This window comes from Neopsephotus bourkii, unplaced genomic scaffold (assembly GCF_033783945.1).
Source record: "Neopsephotus bourkii isolate Nb327-2 ecotype Australia unplaced genomic scaffold, CSIRO-AGI_Nbou_v1 NB_1863, whole genome shotgun sequence".
NCBI classification, from domain to species: Eukaryota; Metazoa; Chordata; class Aves; order Psittaciformes; family Psittacidae; genus Neopsephotus; species Neopsephotus bourkii.
In genome coordinates, this window is record NW_026902336.1 from 719,212 (window position 1) to 734,043 (window position 14,832).

Consider the following 14,832-nt stretch of genomic DNA (forward strand, 5'->3'; position numbering starts at 1 on the left):
TCTTGCCTCATCCACTGAAAGCTTATATTACAACATGTACTATATATGTGACACATAAATTAAGTTATAAATTAGTATGAATAGCAATTAGTTGGGACAAGTAGGCAAAAGTGGCTGTAATAATGCTGCTTGTATAAAGCAACCTTTTTTATACATTAGTGAAGATTAAATTTGTTACTGCTTTTCTAAGAGAAACGTGATTTTTAAAGCTCTACACCATGCTCCAGCCCTCATATATAGGAAAATCTCACTGACAAGATCTGAAGTATTGTTATGACCTCAAGACTAACCTTTGCTATAGTGCTCTTGTTTCAACCCTCTTCGTCACAACTAGAGATTTCCCAACTCCAGTTGTTAACAGCTTATTTTAAGACAAAAAAAAACACAGCCATTTTTCTACATATAATTACATTTCTCTGCATTGCCCCTTCTCATTTTCAGTTGTTTTTCAAATACATAAGCACTTCATGCCCTTGATTATCAATCCTGTTTCCTGTGATCTGTAACACAGCAGTACTTGTTGGTCTACCATAAAATAGGAATGTCTTTTAAATTTGACCGTAACAGAATTGTATAACTTTGTGAATCCTGGATAGCAATTGAAACTTGCTTTGGGAGTTGGTTCATCATCTTTCAGTAAAATTCTGCTTGTTAAATTTAAAGAGAAGAGGAAGTGGGAGTAAAGACAGGTTTGCATCAAGAATGTAGCACTTCTATTCAGCCTTGAAATAACCCTGTGAGGTAAGCATGCTTAGGAGGTAAAAACTGGAACAAGGAATTGAATACATAAATAAAGAGCAAGGAGAATTTTTCAAGTGATTCTGTACCTTCGCCTGCTCTGAAGTTTGCCCACTCACTCCTACATATGACCTCCTGTGGTACAGGACATTTTAATGCAATGTGGGAGGTTAGCATACAAATTCCTACTGACTGCATTTGTGCATAGCTTCCTACATGCCTTTTGAAATAGGGTCCCTTATTTAGAAAAGTTAATGAGTACTATAACTGTGTCCCAAACTATAAATACAGTGGGTTGAAAATTACCTGTTACATCCATTTTTAATTACTTCGCATTTCATAATTTTGAACTTTATTACTAAGTTAAGATTGTGTGTCAACTGTGAGCCATCAGTAACATGGAGAAAGGTGGTATTGGTCCAAGGACTGGAAAGCTAGATGCTATATCATGAATCGAGTACCTTGCAGAGGATGCTGTCTGGTGGAGTAAATATGCTCAAATGTTGATTCACTGCTTGCATTGATGACACACACGGAGCTTAGAGAAAAAGGATTTCTCTACAACTACTTTGTAACAGTGGTATGATAAAGATGACATAAGTCAGCATTAAAGAAGCAGTTGCCAGTTTATCAGTAAAGCTCAGTTACAAGTCTCATCAGCTTTCAATGACATGCATACTTTGGTCTGCTTCAGTCAGTTTTCTGCCTTATAGGAAGCTAACATCTTCTCTTGCTATTTGCTGAAGGCAGCCAGAGCTTTCCAGTCCATTTTGGTATTACAAGTTCCTGGCTCCCAACTAGAGCTCAGAGCTATTACAAGAGAACAGACAGAATGTAGAGATTGGGGCTCAACCCTACAGCTTTTATTAATTATCACAATTTGACTAATTTCAGCAGATAAAAGATAGCATTTTCTGTTTTCAACCTGGCCCTTCTCTACAAAAAGAAAAAAAAAAAAGTTTTATGGATCATGTGTTTGTACATTTTTAAGAAGTCAGTCTCAGACAGCACATACCTTCTACTGATTAGTGAAACTAGACATAATCAGTTTAATTTCTTAATTTACTAATTGGAATACAGGAAATAGAAATAAACAACAAACAGTGACAAATTAAATTGTTTCTTCTTTTGATCCAAAGCACTTAGAAAAGAAATACTGATTAAATGTGTGCTGAACGTTTACAAAAACCTTTCTGAAAGGAATGAGTGCATATTATCACATTAACATGCTTTGCTTCTTAAGGGCTCGATGCTAAATAGCTATTCCCGTGAGCAACCCCACATTAAGTCTAAGAAGACTCTTACAAGAAGATCAAGTTTTTGATCCCAAATTCTGGCTGCTTCATTGTGCAGGAATATGGTTATGTTAAACCTTAACGCTTACAAAAACTGTATCTAGCTGGAAAACTAGATCCTTTTGTAATCTACCCAACAAGGACTGGGGGTGGAGAATTACAGCAGCAGTATTTCTACTTGTGCACCTCACTGATTTGTGCTTTTTGAAAAAAACAAACATTGCTATTACTTTGTCATACTTGGATGTTCTTCTGACTGGTGTCTTTATTTCCTTGAAAAAATCATTTTATGGATTGTCTAAAACTAACTTCTGCGGTGGATCAAACTGTTTCCTCACCTGAAATATGAGATGTGATACTGAAAGAAATAAATTTTATTTTACAAATCGAATCCCTCTAAACTGATATTTAACATATGAAGTACAGATGATAGGTCTTGTCTTTTATTGCTTTTATTCTACTGGTCAGCTGCAACAGAGAGAAATTTGTATTTGAATTAGGAGATGATACTCCTTTTTTAGAGATGTATATTACTGTCACGTATGTACTCAGTGGTAGTATATCAGTGATCATCCTCAAAAAATTAATTAACAGACAGCTGAATAAGATGATGGCTTTGAATTTATTACACAGGCTGGTCTGAACAGGGAGGTGAAATAAACTGTGGTCTGTGCTCTTATAATGGAAGACATGAAAAGATTGTCAAAGTACACTGAGGCATGTGGCCCTTAAGTGAGTCTCACTCCTTAGCTGGGAATCTGAGATATCTTCAGAGCTGAAGCCTAGAGACTAGAGCTAGGCAAGTTAGCACCTATGAATACCAGAGGTCTGAAATATGGAGATCATGCACAGTTCAGGGCCTTCTATTAAAATTATGTTTAGCTAGGTGGTGAGAGCAAACATTATGTCTCATTAAGTTTATCTTTCTCCATATGCAAATCCAGATTCTTTGCTGCTTCTTACAGGAAACATGCTATTACGACACATTATCTATGCAAGTATCTTGTGCAAACACTTGATAACTTCAAGATTCACAGACAGCTGCAGTCTTTACTGTTCAGCAATCCAACATCAGATTCTGCTGGCCAGACCTCTCTAGCTGAGAGCTCAGGGAACTTTAAATTTGCACTTGCTAAGCAGATTTTGATGCAGGATAGTCCAGCAAGCTGCTTGGATTTACTTCATCTCCCCAGAATCAGAATTTTCCTTCTGCTTTGAAGTAGATTTGCTAGAAAAACAAACACAAATACAATATAGCCTTACAGACATTACTCTAACAGCCCAGCCTCCCCCTTCCTCCTGCTGCCTTTTTGACATTTCAGTTCTTTGTTCTTCAATTTCCTGACACCCTTAAGCTCTGAGCTAAATTCTGTCTTTACATAGGCATCCCTGCTAAGAAACATAGGTTTCTTCGACTGCACTGGCCGTCATTGAAGCATCTGGCCCCTTTCCAAAAAGAAACTGTGCATAACATTTGATTGTTATCAATTTGCTTCTGTGTGTGTGGAAGATTTTCATGCAGTGTTTGGCTTTGGGGGGTTTATTAGAGCTTAAGGTATTCAGCTAAAATCCTGAAATTTTGCTAATCATTTAAGCAGGGGAAAAAAAAGCTTGGTCCCAGTGACAGGAACAAGCTTTGAAAGACTTGAATCAAAGGCAGGGAGAAGAGTTTGAGTCATTGGGTTAGAAATCAAAACTAGGCTGCCGGATTTTTTGAATTGAATGCTTTTTGCTTGTTTTACCTTTTACGTTGTGTATTATATTTTAATTATGGTTTTCTTCATTGTATCATAGTCTAGCATAGAAGTACAAACAGACATAATAGAGACACAGAAAATGTGAAGTGGCATACACTACAATACTTACCAGTAGATGAGAAATCAAGGATGTGCTGTTTTCACACACAAAGATGAAGCAGGGGATGAACTGTTTGGAACTCAGAGTTCATTCAGAAGGTGAAATTACTAACAAGGAACGTGTTATGTGGAAAATGCATTCATTCATACATGACACTTCCCTCAAGTATTCTTTCCTCTCTCAAAGAGTAGCATGCCAGCTTTGCCCTTACTCACTAGAAATAATTTCTACTGTAGACTGAAGATGGTTTAGTGGTCTCATTAACTCTGGAGTCAAAGGTACACAATTAGATTCTGCCTAAAGGAATTTGAACAAGTTATCTGTGTCTTTATGTCAAATAGGGGAAGAGTAGTTGCCTTCATCTAGAAATACTGGAAGAGCTCAAGACTGATGTAGGTACAAAAAAAGAGAGGATTTCACACATATACCACAGATTATTACATTCTTTGATTTATAACTTTATCCTCACCAAAACCTTCTTAAAACTCTCCACCACACAATTTCAACTTGCAGAGATCCTTCCAAACACCTGAACTATATAAAGCAGTGGTGACCAATCCATGTTTTGGAACCTACAGGTACATGTTTTGGTCTGGTCCATTAAAAGTATGCCCTTCCCATGTAGATAGGTGGGAGCCGCTTATTACTGCCCCTTGCCAGCCTTTTTTCTCAGATCTGTTTTCAGATTCTAATGAAATTCATATATAACAGTATGAGTTATATGTATGAAGTCACCTATGACAAGTTACAGAAACTGCTGAAGGAGAAGGCAAGTCAAGTCAGTTTGCAGAGGTGAAAGCCATCCAGCAGGCCTTGGACATTGCTGAATGAGAGAAATGACCAGTACTTTATACTGATTCATGGATGGTGGCAAATGCCGAGTGGAGGTGGTTGCAGCAACGGAAGCAGAGCAACTGGCAATGAAGAAAGAGTCAATCTATCTGGGCTGCTGCACTGTGGCAAGCTATTGCAGCCCGGATGCAGAACCTGGTGGTGAACGTACGCTATGTAGATGCTCATATAATTAAGTGCTGGGCCACTGAGAAACATCAGAACAACCAAAAGGTGGATCAAGCTGCTAAATTTGAAGTGGCTCAGGTAGACTTAGATTGGTAACATAAAGGTGAATTATTTTTAGCCTGGTGGGCCCATAACACCTCAGGCCATCAGGGCAGAGATGCAACACACAGATGGGCTCGTGATGGAGGGGTGGACCTAACAATGGACACTATTGCCCAGGTTATTCACGAGTGCGGAACATGCTGCAGTTAAGCAAGCCAAGCGGTTAAAGCCTCTTTGGTATGGAGGATGATGGCTGAAGAACACAGACGGGGAGGCCTGGCAGACTGGTTATACCACACTCCCACCAACCCGCCAAGGCAAGCACCATGTGCTTCCCACGGTGGAAGCAACCACCAGATGGCTGGAAACATAAGCTGTGCCCCACACCACTGACCAGAACACTACCATGGGCCTTGAGAAACAAGTCGTATGGTTACACGGCACCCCAGACACTCTGGCCTGCATCACTGGGAGAGCATGAGAGACTGAGAAGTCCTTTTTCAGGGTAAGCATCACTTAGCAATAACTAAAACATTGGTGTGTTATCAGCATGTTCTCAGACTAAATCCAAAACACATAACTGCACCAGCTACTAGAAAGGAGGAAAATAGCTGTTACAGCTGAAACCAGGATACACTGTCCTCTTTAATCTGCTCTGGTCATAATAGTTTAAGTATCTAGTGAGATTTCCTGTACTCTCATCTTGCCTTTTTTAATATAGGTACAAAGACTCTGTTGGCACAGCTGAAATAACTGCAGTATTCCTGGCTCATCTTAATCAAACTGCTTAGACTTGTGCTAGAATCTCTTTGACTACCTCAGACACAGCAGAATTTCAATAATAATAGTACTGATGAAAATACTTAGCCTGTAGGCACAGTATTTTCATGCAGCTGAATTTATAACCTGGCTTGATTACTGTGGATACTTCACTCACATAAGGTGACCTTTGTAGTTTTACATGCAATTGAAGCATGATCAGTAATTCTGTCTTCCCAGAAATGTTACTAGATCTAAGTGGCTGCAGCAAAGTGAAAACTCTGAGGGACAAGATTTGTGCAGCAGTGCAGCTAAAACCACAGATGCAGCAGCATTTGCAGTACTTTTATAAAAATACATGATTTGTTTTGTACATCATAGTACTGTACACCGGGTATATTTATACATTGACCCTATGAAATTATTAAATAACAAGTCTGAATTACATGTTACAGACCCGTAAAATTCAAGTGTAGATACATGCTTCATTGTTGGTACCGAGTCACTGCACTTAATGCTCAGACTTCAGACATCAACATCCAATATGTGCTTTAACCTGAGCATGAGGGGGGGAGAGGATATATGATTCACGGTTCTGATTCTTTCACTCAGAGTTTGAATTAAGCTGATGCTTATTGCTATTTATGTCAGACAGAACAATGTTTGCCTTACTATTTAAAGTTCCTCAAAAAGCAGAATCTGCATATGAACAATTGCTTCAGGACAGGAAACATTTTGTCGATGTCAACATTAGGTCTTAATTTCTTTGTAATCCTCAATTTCTTGAGTGAAATGAACAGACGCCATTCAATATTACAAAAAACCCCAACTCTAACTTACATACTATTGCCCCTTACTGCATTTTTAATACAGAATGTTAAAGTATGCACTCTGTCAACTGAAACAGTTGTTCTTGTCAGGTTTATGAGACATTCATGTCATTATTTAACCAGCTCACTCACGCAGTAGTGATATAAATCAAAAACTATTCAGAGTTTGGGGGAAGAAAATTGTAATGTATCTGAAGAAGGAGAACCAAAGACATGATAAGGGTTTGTATACCTGTATTCATTAAGTCTCCCATTTTCCATCTCCCAAGAAAAATACAGCATCACAGTCATTGCAGAATGAAGAGGACCCTCCAGTCAGTTCTAGCTGCTCACATACAAGTTGAAAACAAAACAACCAAAACCAACAACCCAAAGGTAAAACCTATAGGAGATGTGAAACATGTAATATTAATGCCTTCAAACTGTCTGAGGTTCACAAATCTCTGATGCTGTGGGCTGCTGAAGATCTCTGATAGTGCAAAAGACTACACAAACGTTATTTCTTGCCCCAAAAGTAGAAGGGTTTCTGTTATTGAATTTGTTTCACGTCCAGGATATGTCTGGGAATAAATGGCATAAGAACAAGCTAGATGTTAATCTGCTTAATTTAGCTGCCAAGGAACTCATGTTTTGTTTCAGCAGAGATTTCTGCAGGACATGAGGCACTTCAGACTTTTAGTCCCGTTTACAAATCATTCTGCATACTCTAAATCAACCCTTTCTAATGGAGATTGGGCAGACTGAAGTAGACAAACAGTGCAGCGTATTTGTCATCAGAGTATATTGGATTAAGGTCCGATAAATAAATTTCCCTGATGCCACCGTGCTAAGGTACGTTTTTCTTCCCGTTTACTTTCACTGCCATGACCAAGCTTTGCCATTCATTGCCAGGGCACCACACCTGAGCATTTGTTGAGATCTTCCTCCCTCTAGCGGATCCTTTGTGAGCTGTACCGCGAAGCCAGAGCAGAAGTTTGCGTGAAACAGTGCTCCTCTTTACAAAAAAGTGCTTACAGTCCTATGGTTGTTTCCCAGAAGTTAAATAAATACTGATTTCAATGGCAATAAGAGCCCCTGGCACACAGAATTATAACCCAAACAGCAGCGTGTCCCAGGAAGGAAGCTATGCTTTTAGCTACTATTGCAGTGTTTGAATTCCAGACTTCCCTATATACCTATTTGTCTAGGTATTTCTAGACAAAATCAATGTATGCTTTCTAAAAACTTCCTTGAAGGAGTTGCAGCCTCAAGATCATGATGCCACTGAGTCGTCAGTAATTCCTCCCCATTAAAAGTCCATTACCTTCTAAGCCCTCACAGTTTGAGACAGATTTAAATGAACAAACACAAAAAAGCTCAGAAGTCACTGATCACTAAGAATGTAGCCCTAGAATTAACAGAAGGCAGGAAAAAGTAAAACTGATTATAAAGTTCTGCTCAAGGCAATGCAGCAAGTTACCAGAAAGACAGGATTACAAATACTATGAAAAGTGCTAGAAGCAACATCTTGCACCCTTTGCCCCCGAGCTTTGATTACAGGCAAAAAAATCAAGGATTGTTTTGATTTGGCTTTAATGTTCAAAATAGTTTTTTGTTTTGTCTTTCATAGCTATCAATCAGAGCCATACCCTCTGAAGGTTCAGGTGAACATTAATATTTACACAGGTTCATAAAACCTGTTTGTCTTGAAAGTCTGTGCCTTTGGCCATCCATTGCACAAGTTACCTCTATATCCATGTTTGACATAGAGTAGCTTGCTGTCAAGGCAGGATGAGGAACAGAAATAACTGAGCACAAAGAAAAGATCTAGGCACAGTCACACAGGCTCAGCCATCGTTACTGCACTGCAGGAGCGTGGGGTTCATAGTGGCTGTGAAGCCTGTGTAAGAAACAGCCACTGGCTTTTACGCCCTTTTTCCACTGAGGCAGCTAGACTTTGGTGCATATGATAGAAAGAGTGTTGAAGTGCAACAGATAGGAAAATTATAACTCATTTCTGATTCTCTTAACACGCATCAAAAGACATTCAAAATGTGGTCAGATGCTGAGGAATGGAGCAGAGGCATGTTTTATGGTTTTGGGGGTTTTGCCAGTTTTGGTTGTCAAGAGAGTAGCAGAACCATCGAGTGGTTTTCACTATTAAGGTTCAGTGGTGCACGCACAAACACAAGCTAACTCTGACAGATAGTCCTGCTTAGCAAAAGCCTAGATACTCAAGTTCTTCAAGAAATAGCAGGCAATCTCAAGCTGATACATAAAGTATGTAGGATGTGACTTCCTCAAATTCACTAAGTAAGTCCATTGAAACTAATTAGTCACTGCATAAACTGGGCTGTTGAAGAGCTGTCAGAGAGAGATTCTAGTTAGTCCTTGTCAAAGGCATCAACTTGTATTTTCTATTTGCATTTTTAATCTTCTAAAGTGATTCAGTTTTTAAATTTCATTAAAATCTGCATGTTACTGCTGCTCATCTTATTCTACCTTACTGTACTTTTACCTCTTTTCCAGCTTCTGAGCCTTTTTTCATGTTTTTGATGCTAAACATTCTTTCTACAGACAGAGACAGCTCATTTTCTTTTGCATCACAAAATTGCTTTCCTTCACATAAAAGAAGTAATTTTGTAACCAGGCCAAGGATTTATGTATCCAGGTAACACAAGTACAGAGGTTCATTAGTTCAGTAGCTAGTTTACAAGGCTACAGAAATATTTTATTTACACTTTGGCTGTCCAATACCTTAACATTTAAAATGTCTGCTTTCTGGATTTTCAGCAGTAGCTCTGCCTGATAACATATTGCGCAGTTTTTGGTTAAAACCTGAATTCAAAAATTTGCTCCAGTCCAGAGAGATGATTCTAGAAAGAACAGATTTTTATGACTGTTAGCTGAGAATGAAAATGACTCACATCAAACACTTTTTCAGTGCATGCAGTACTGGTAAAAAAAATTCAAGATTCATGATTATCAAGTAGTATTGCTTCTAAATCTACCGAGGTAGGGGTAATAACTGAAACTTCATCCATTTGCAAAATAGGCCCTAAAACCTGAAATGAAGGTACCTTGCTAAAGTATTCACACAGAATCAGTTATCACATGTTATGAGAAGGAAAAGACTTCAGGGTTGCGATATTGTGGTCAGATGCTGCTTAGTATAGAACAAGAAGTTGGAAAGCAACAACAATGCAGACAAATCGTTTAGACAAACTTAACATCAGTATTTTGAGGAAAACACTGTGTATTAATTTCCTTGATTTCCTGAGCTTGTATTACATTCTGCTTTTGCCTGAAGAATGCTGATTTGGGAACTAAACATTGCATTTAATTCTTGTTTGTTGGTCTGAATGACCTCAAAGTAAATTAGTCTTCAAAGGAAACTATTAAGCTAGAAGTTTGGAGGAAAAGCTAATTCAACCTAAAGAGAAAGTCAACATCATTTCACAAAACTGTGATCCCATAATTAAGGAAAGGATTTAAGATGGCACAGGAAAATAGCATCAGACAATATGCAACTATAATGTTGTTATTTGAAAGATGCACAACACAAGCTAGCACCAGCATTACATCAGTATTCTAGGATTGCACAGGATAGCAGTCTTCCACAAGGCTTGGCATCACTCTAGCCAGGCTTCATTATCATTCCGTCCCACCTTCCCTGTGCTCTCAGCCTTCTCAGCTTCTTCCAAGAACTGGCGCAGTGCAGGACTAATTTACTTCAGTGCAACACTTCCCTCAGCTTAGTAGGAGCTGGAAGAAGGCCACATTCCCTTTTCTCCTGCAATCATAAGGGGTCAATGAACCTTGAGGAAGGCATAAACAAGAACTGTACTGGGACAAGATGTCCAATTAATAGGCATCTAGGTCACAGAGAGGAGCAGCAGCCACCAACACTCATCTTGTATTACGGTCTTTATCACATGCAGGCTGGGGGAGGGAAACTCCCACAAGGCAAGTTTCAGCCTTACTACTTTTTCTTCTTTCTCAAGAGTCATAAGCAATCATTTGTTCTCTAAGTCAGTGAAGCACCCAGGCCAGCCACAAGAGGACTTACACTTGCCCAACAGGCCTTTAGATTGATTTGATAAGGGAGATCACATCCAGGCTTCCCCCCCTGGAATAACTGTCTACAGTTAAGTTTCTTCAGAGCCACAATGCACTATTTTTAATTGCAGAAAGATTGTTTAATACTGTCATAAAACTCTATGGTCTACATGCATGGGCTTGTGGATCAGTTTGGAAACCAACAGTATAAAGGCAACTGTAAGCATTTGGGGCACTTCAAGATTGAGTGACTAATTTCCAAATGATTACCTTAACAGAAGTGTGAGGCGTCTCAAGAACTTTTTTTTCCTCCATAAGATGAGCAAGAAAGAAGCAAACAAAAGAAACAGAGTAATTGCAGTTCCACATCTCCATAAATTCAAGAACAATTAACAGAAAACTCCAAATTTATCACAAGACAGTAGATGCATTTGGAAGATGAACCAAGAAGCAACTACTGTGAGAAAAGTGCGACACCAAAAATATGGGGGGCAAGAATACCAGCAAGTTGACATTCCATCCAAGCAGTGAGACAACATGTTATTCACAACAGGAGACAAACTATATCAGATCAACTTTATTATGTTATCAAAGTTTGACAATAAAATATTCAAAATCTATTGAACACATTCATACACAAAAAGAGCATATAAAATGCTAGGTCTCAGAATACGTTCCATACAAAATACTGTCAAGTGTAGAGCAGCAAAGTCATTGCCAAACATTCCCTGAATTTAAGAGGGCCTTAAACACACTCTGCTCCAAGAACTACATTAATACCAAGCATTCCTTCCTTTGGTCTGCAAGTCCTTTGCAATTATTGCTAGTTATTGAAGCCTTCTGTTTTTAAACAGAATCACATAGTGACTCTGAACCTCCTCAGAAGTGTTACAATGAAAGCTTCCTCAGTATTTTCTATACATTTAGTCAAAAATACAAAACACATTTGGTCCTCAAGACTATTTTTGGTTTCTGAAAATATCCTGGAAGAATAAAACCAAGTAAAAACTATGGAAAGAGAGAGACACATCATCAATATATGTTAGGTATAACAAAGAAATGTCAGTAAATTCAAATATTTCAGCTGTGTAGCGTGGCAAAGCACTCAAGTTACTCCTCTTCAGGAAGACATTCTCCTCTCATAAAGATTTACTTCTTTAGATCTTTTCCCCATAAGAATCTAGAGTGCTCAAGTGCAAATAGCTCTAGCAGGCCCGTAACAGTAATGCTAAAGACTCTTGCCTTGTAGAGGAACATGCCATAGTGAGCAAGCACTTCATCATGCTGAGTGAAGTGGTTCATTTTCAATTATTAGAATTGGAGTTTACTTGCTGCATTCACTTTTCAATGAGAACTTCATCCTAATATGCAAGAAACTGAAAATTAAAAGGCTGAAGATGATTTGGTAGAAAAATCACAACTTCTGGACATAAAACTGCAGAACCTTCACTTATAAACTGTACCTCACCAGAAGCACTGTGCTTGCTCTAACACAGTACTTACCTACACATACTCTTGCACAACAAGGTTACATAGTTACAAACAACATTAAAAAAAAAAAACCCACCAAAAAACAAACCCCAAAAAAACTCCCACCCAAAAAACAAACAAAAAAAAACCCAAATCCACAAAACAAACAAACAAACAAACAAACACCCCCCCCAAAAAAAAAACCCACAACCCAACAAGAAAAAAAATACCCACCAAAAAAAACCACACCCCACCCTGTAAAACTTTGAGCTTAATTTTACCAGGTTAACTAACGTAAGTTTATTTATACAGACACACTTCAGGGCTTGTCCACTAATGAAATGCTGATTTACAAATCTTTAGGTTAAAAGATGTAGTCAGCCAACCTCAGAAACACTGTATGAGGCTGCCAGAATTGGTAAGAAGGATATTCCCTTCCCCCCCCCCCCCCCTTTTGGGATGTAAAGTAATATTAAAAAGTAGTTTAAAAGAAAATTAGAAAATAAAAAGCATCTTTTACAATCATGTATTTTGGAACTTCAAATCACAAAAAAACCTGAAGCTAAACTCTCAGTATAAGACTGAAAATGATACTGATTAATGGAAGCTTAGAAAAGAGTCTCCAGATCAGGTTAAGAACTATTTACATTTCATTTTCATTTTCTCAGCCCTTCGTGTTGACGTTCGTATCCTGCTATACAGCCTCCAGCTCCACTCATTCCAGTGCTATTTCACGGGCATTCTACTTCAGCAAGAAATAGAGATTGTGATGAGCTGTCTTCTGTAATTTCTTCCCATTGCAAACCAGTAACATAGCAATGTATTTAAGAATTGAGTCAGACCACAGGAGGAAGTTTACCATCTTTGAGCAGTCTTAGAACACAAGCCTGATGCATATCCAGGTGACAGCCCTACATAAAACAGAATACTTGGCTAAAGAACTTTTTAATGTGGGTTTTCTGTTGTTGTGCTTTTTAGTTTGGGGGTTTCAGAGGTTTTTGTTTTCAACAGTTACCAGTTACAAGTGCCTTACGGCAGCCAAGTTCTCATTCTGGAAAAGTCTGGGTAATATTGCTGCTGAACTGTAAGTTCCTGGGCAACTGAGGACAAGATAAACAAAAGTAATAGGGAAAATGCAGGGGGAAAATGAAGGAAGTTAAAAACCTAAGAAGACAATTAGCTTATCCATTCTAGTTCAAGTTGCTCTGGATTTACAAGTCATTTTTTAATCAAAATATAAAGCCTTAGTCCCACCTCCTGCACTAAAGTGTTTGCAGTCTATAATAACAGAATTTCAAGCCTGTCATTTCAACATACCATGCATTTAATGGCAGCAAATATTTAATGCATGTTACTAAAACAGTGAAAAACTTTACCATTTAGACAACTTCAGTTTCTTAAGTAAGAAATCCTCAATAGTTCTGATGAGTTCCTGAAACTCTTAGAACATCTTCCTTGGAGGACCTAGCATTTTGGAAGCATTTAGAAGTGTGTTTTCAGAAAACTAAGCACAGTCAATCTGGGTGACTGGTTTTAAAGCAAGCAAAAGAGAACCTTTGAATGCAACTATTTCTCCAACAGGACTTCAGTAATCAAGCCTGTAAATATGGTGGCCTTTAGGCTATCATTTCTGTGGAGTTCAGGGTTAGATTTTTTTTTTTTAAATATTTACTGAAATGGTACTGTAAGAATTACCAGAACTGCATGTTCAGCAATTTATAGAAACATTGGACAACGACACTAAGCTGTGTGGTTTGGTTGATACGCTGGAGGGAAGGGATGCCATCCAGAGGGGCCCTGACACATATGAGAGGTGGAACAATGCCAATAACATGGGGTAATGGGTTTAAACTTAACCAGGAGAAGTTCAGGTAAGACGCAAGGAAGAAGTTCTTTACTATGAGGGTGGTGAGGCACTAGAACAGGTCACCTAAAGAAGTGGTGAATGCTCCATCCTTGGCCATGTTCAAGGCCAGGCCGGACAGAGCCTTGGGCAACATGGTCTAGTATAAGGTGTCCCTGCCCATGGCAGGGGGGTGGAAATAGATGATGTTGAGGTCCTTTTCAACCCTAACTATTCTGTGATTCTATGATTTAAGAAACAGTGTATCCCAACTTCTCGAAGCAGCAACAATGAAACTTTTAACCTATGGAAAATGAATTTCTCACTTAAAATGTAAAGTTTATTTTTAGCTGAATGCAACGTTGGTCCAATTACCACTTTGCCAATAAGTGGATCAGAGCCAATGTATTTGACTGAGAACAAGGTTTATACACTTCATTTCTTATTATGCTGGCTTCTATTCCTCACCCCATTTCAGGAAGTTCACTTTTCTTTTTGAACTAATGCCCACCATCCATTATCATTTCCACTACAGGAGATCAACTTTCACCCAGAAATGCAATTCTGCACCACAGGGATTGTTTGACAACATTCAGTTAGCTTTAATTTATCTACTACTCCACACAGCTAAGGCTATTGCAAGCACCAACCACTATTCAGCTTCCTTCCCTCAATGATAAATAAAGCACAAGGTAAGAATTCCTCAGACCCAGATTTTATGTAATCAGGTTCTAGAAGTTCACAAGCAAACAATTTTTCCTTCTTAAAAAGAAAAAGAAAAAGCATTTAAGAAATTGAAGTAATTCACACATCTCTCTCTCTTCCTAAAAGCTGTAATAAAAGCAAGTCTGGATTATGACAAAGGTAGTACAGTACCAGGCAGAGGTCTTCCCTATTTTACCTAGTAGATGTGCACATTTACAAACTAAAGTACTGGAAA

The 14,832-nt window shown here is 38.5% G+C and overlaps 1 long non-coding RNA gene across 1 annotated transcript in view; it reads left to right on the forward strand.

The window, feature by feature from the left end:
- The window catches only part of LOC133207314 (uncharacterized), a 59,783-nt gene that overhangs the window by 17,226 nt on the left and 27,725 nt on the right, over positions 1-14,832 (forward strand). The window lies entirely within an intron of this gene.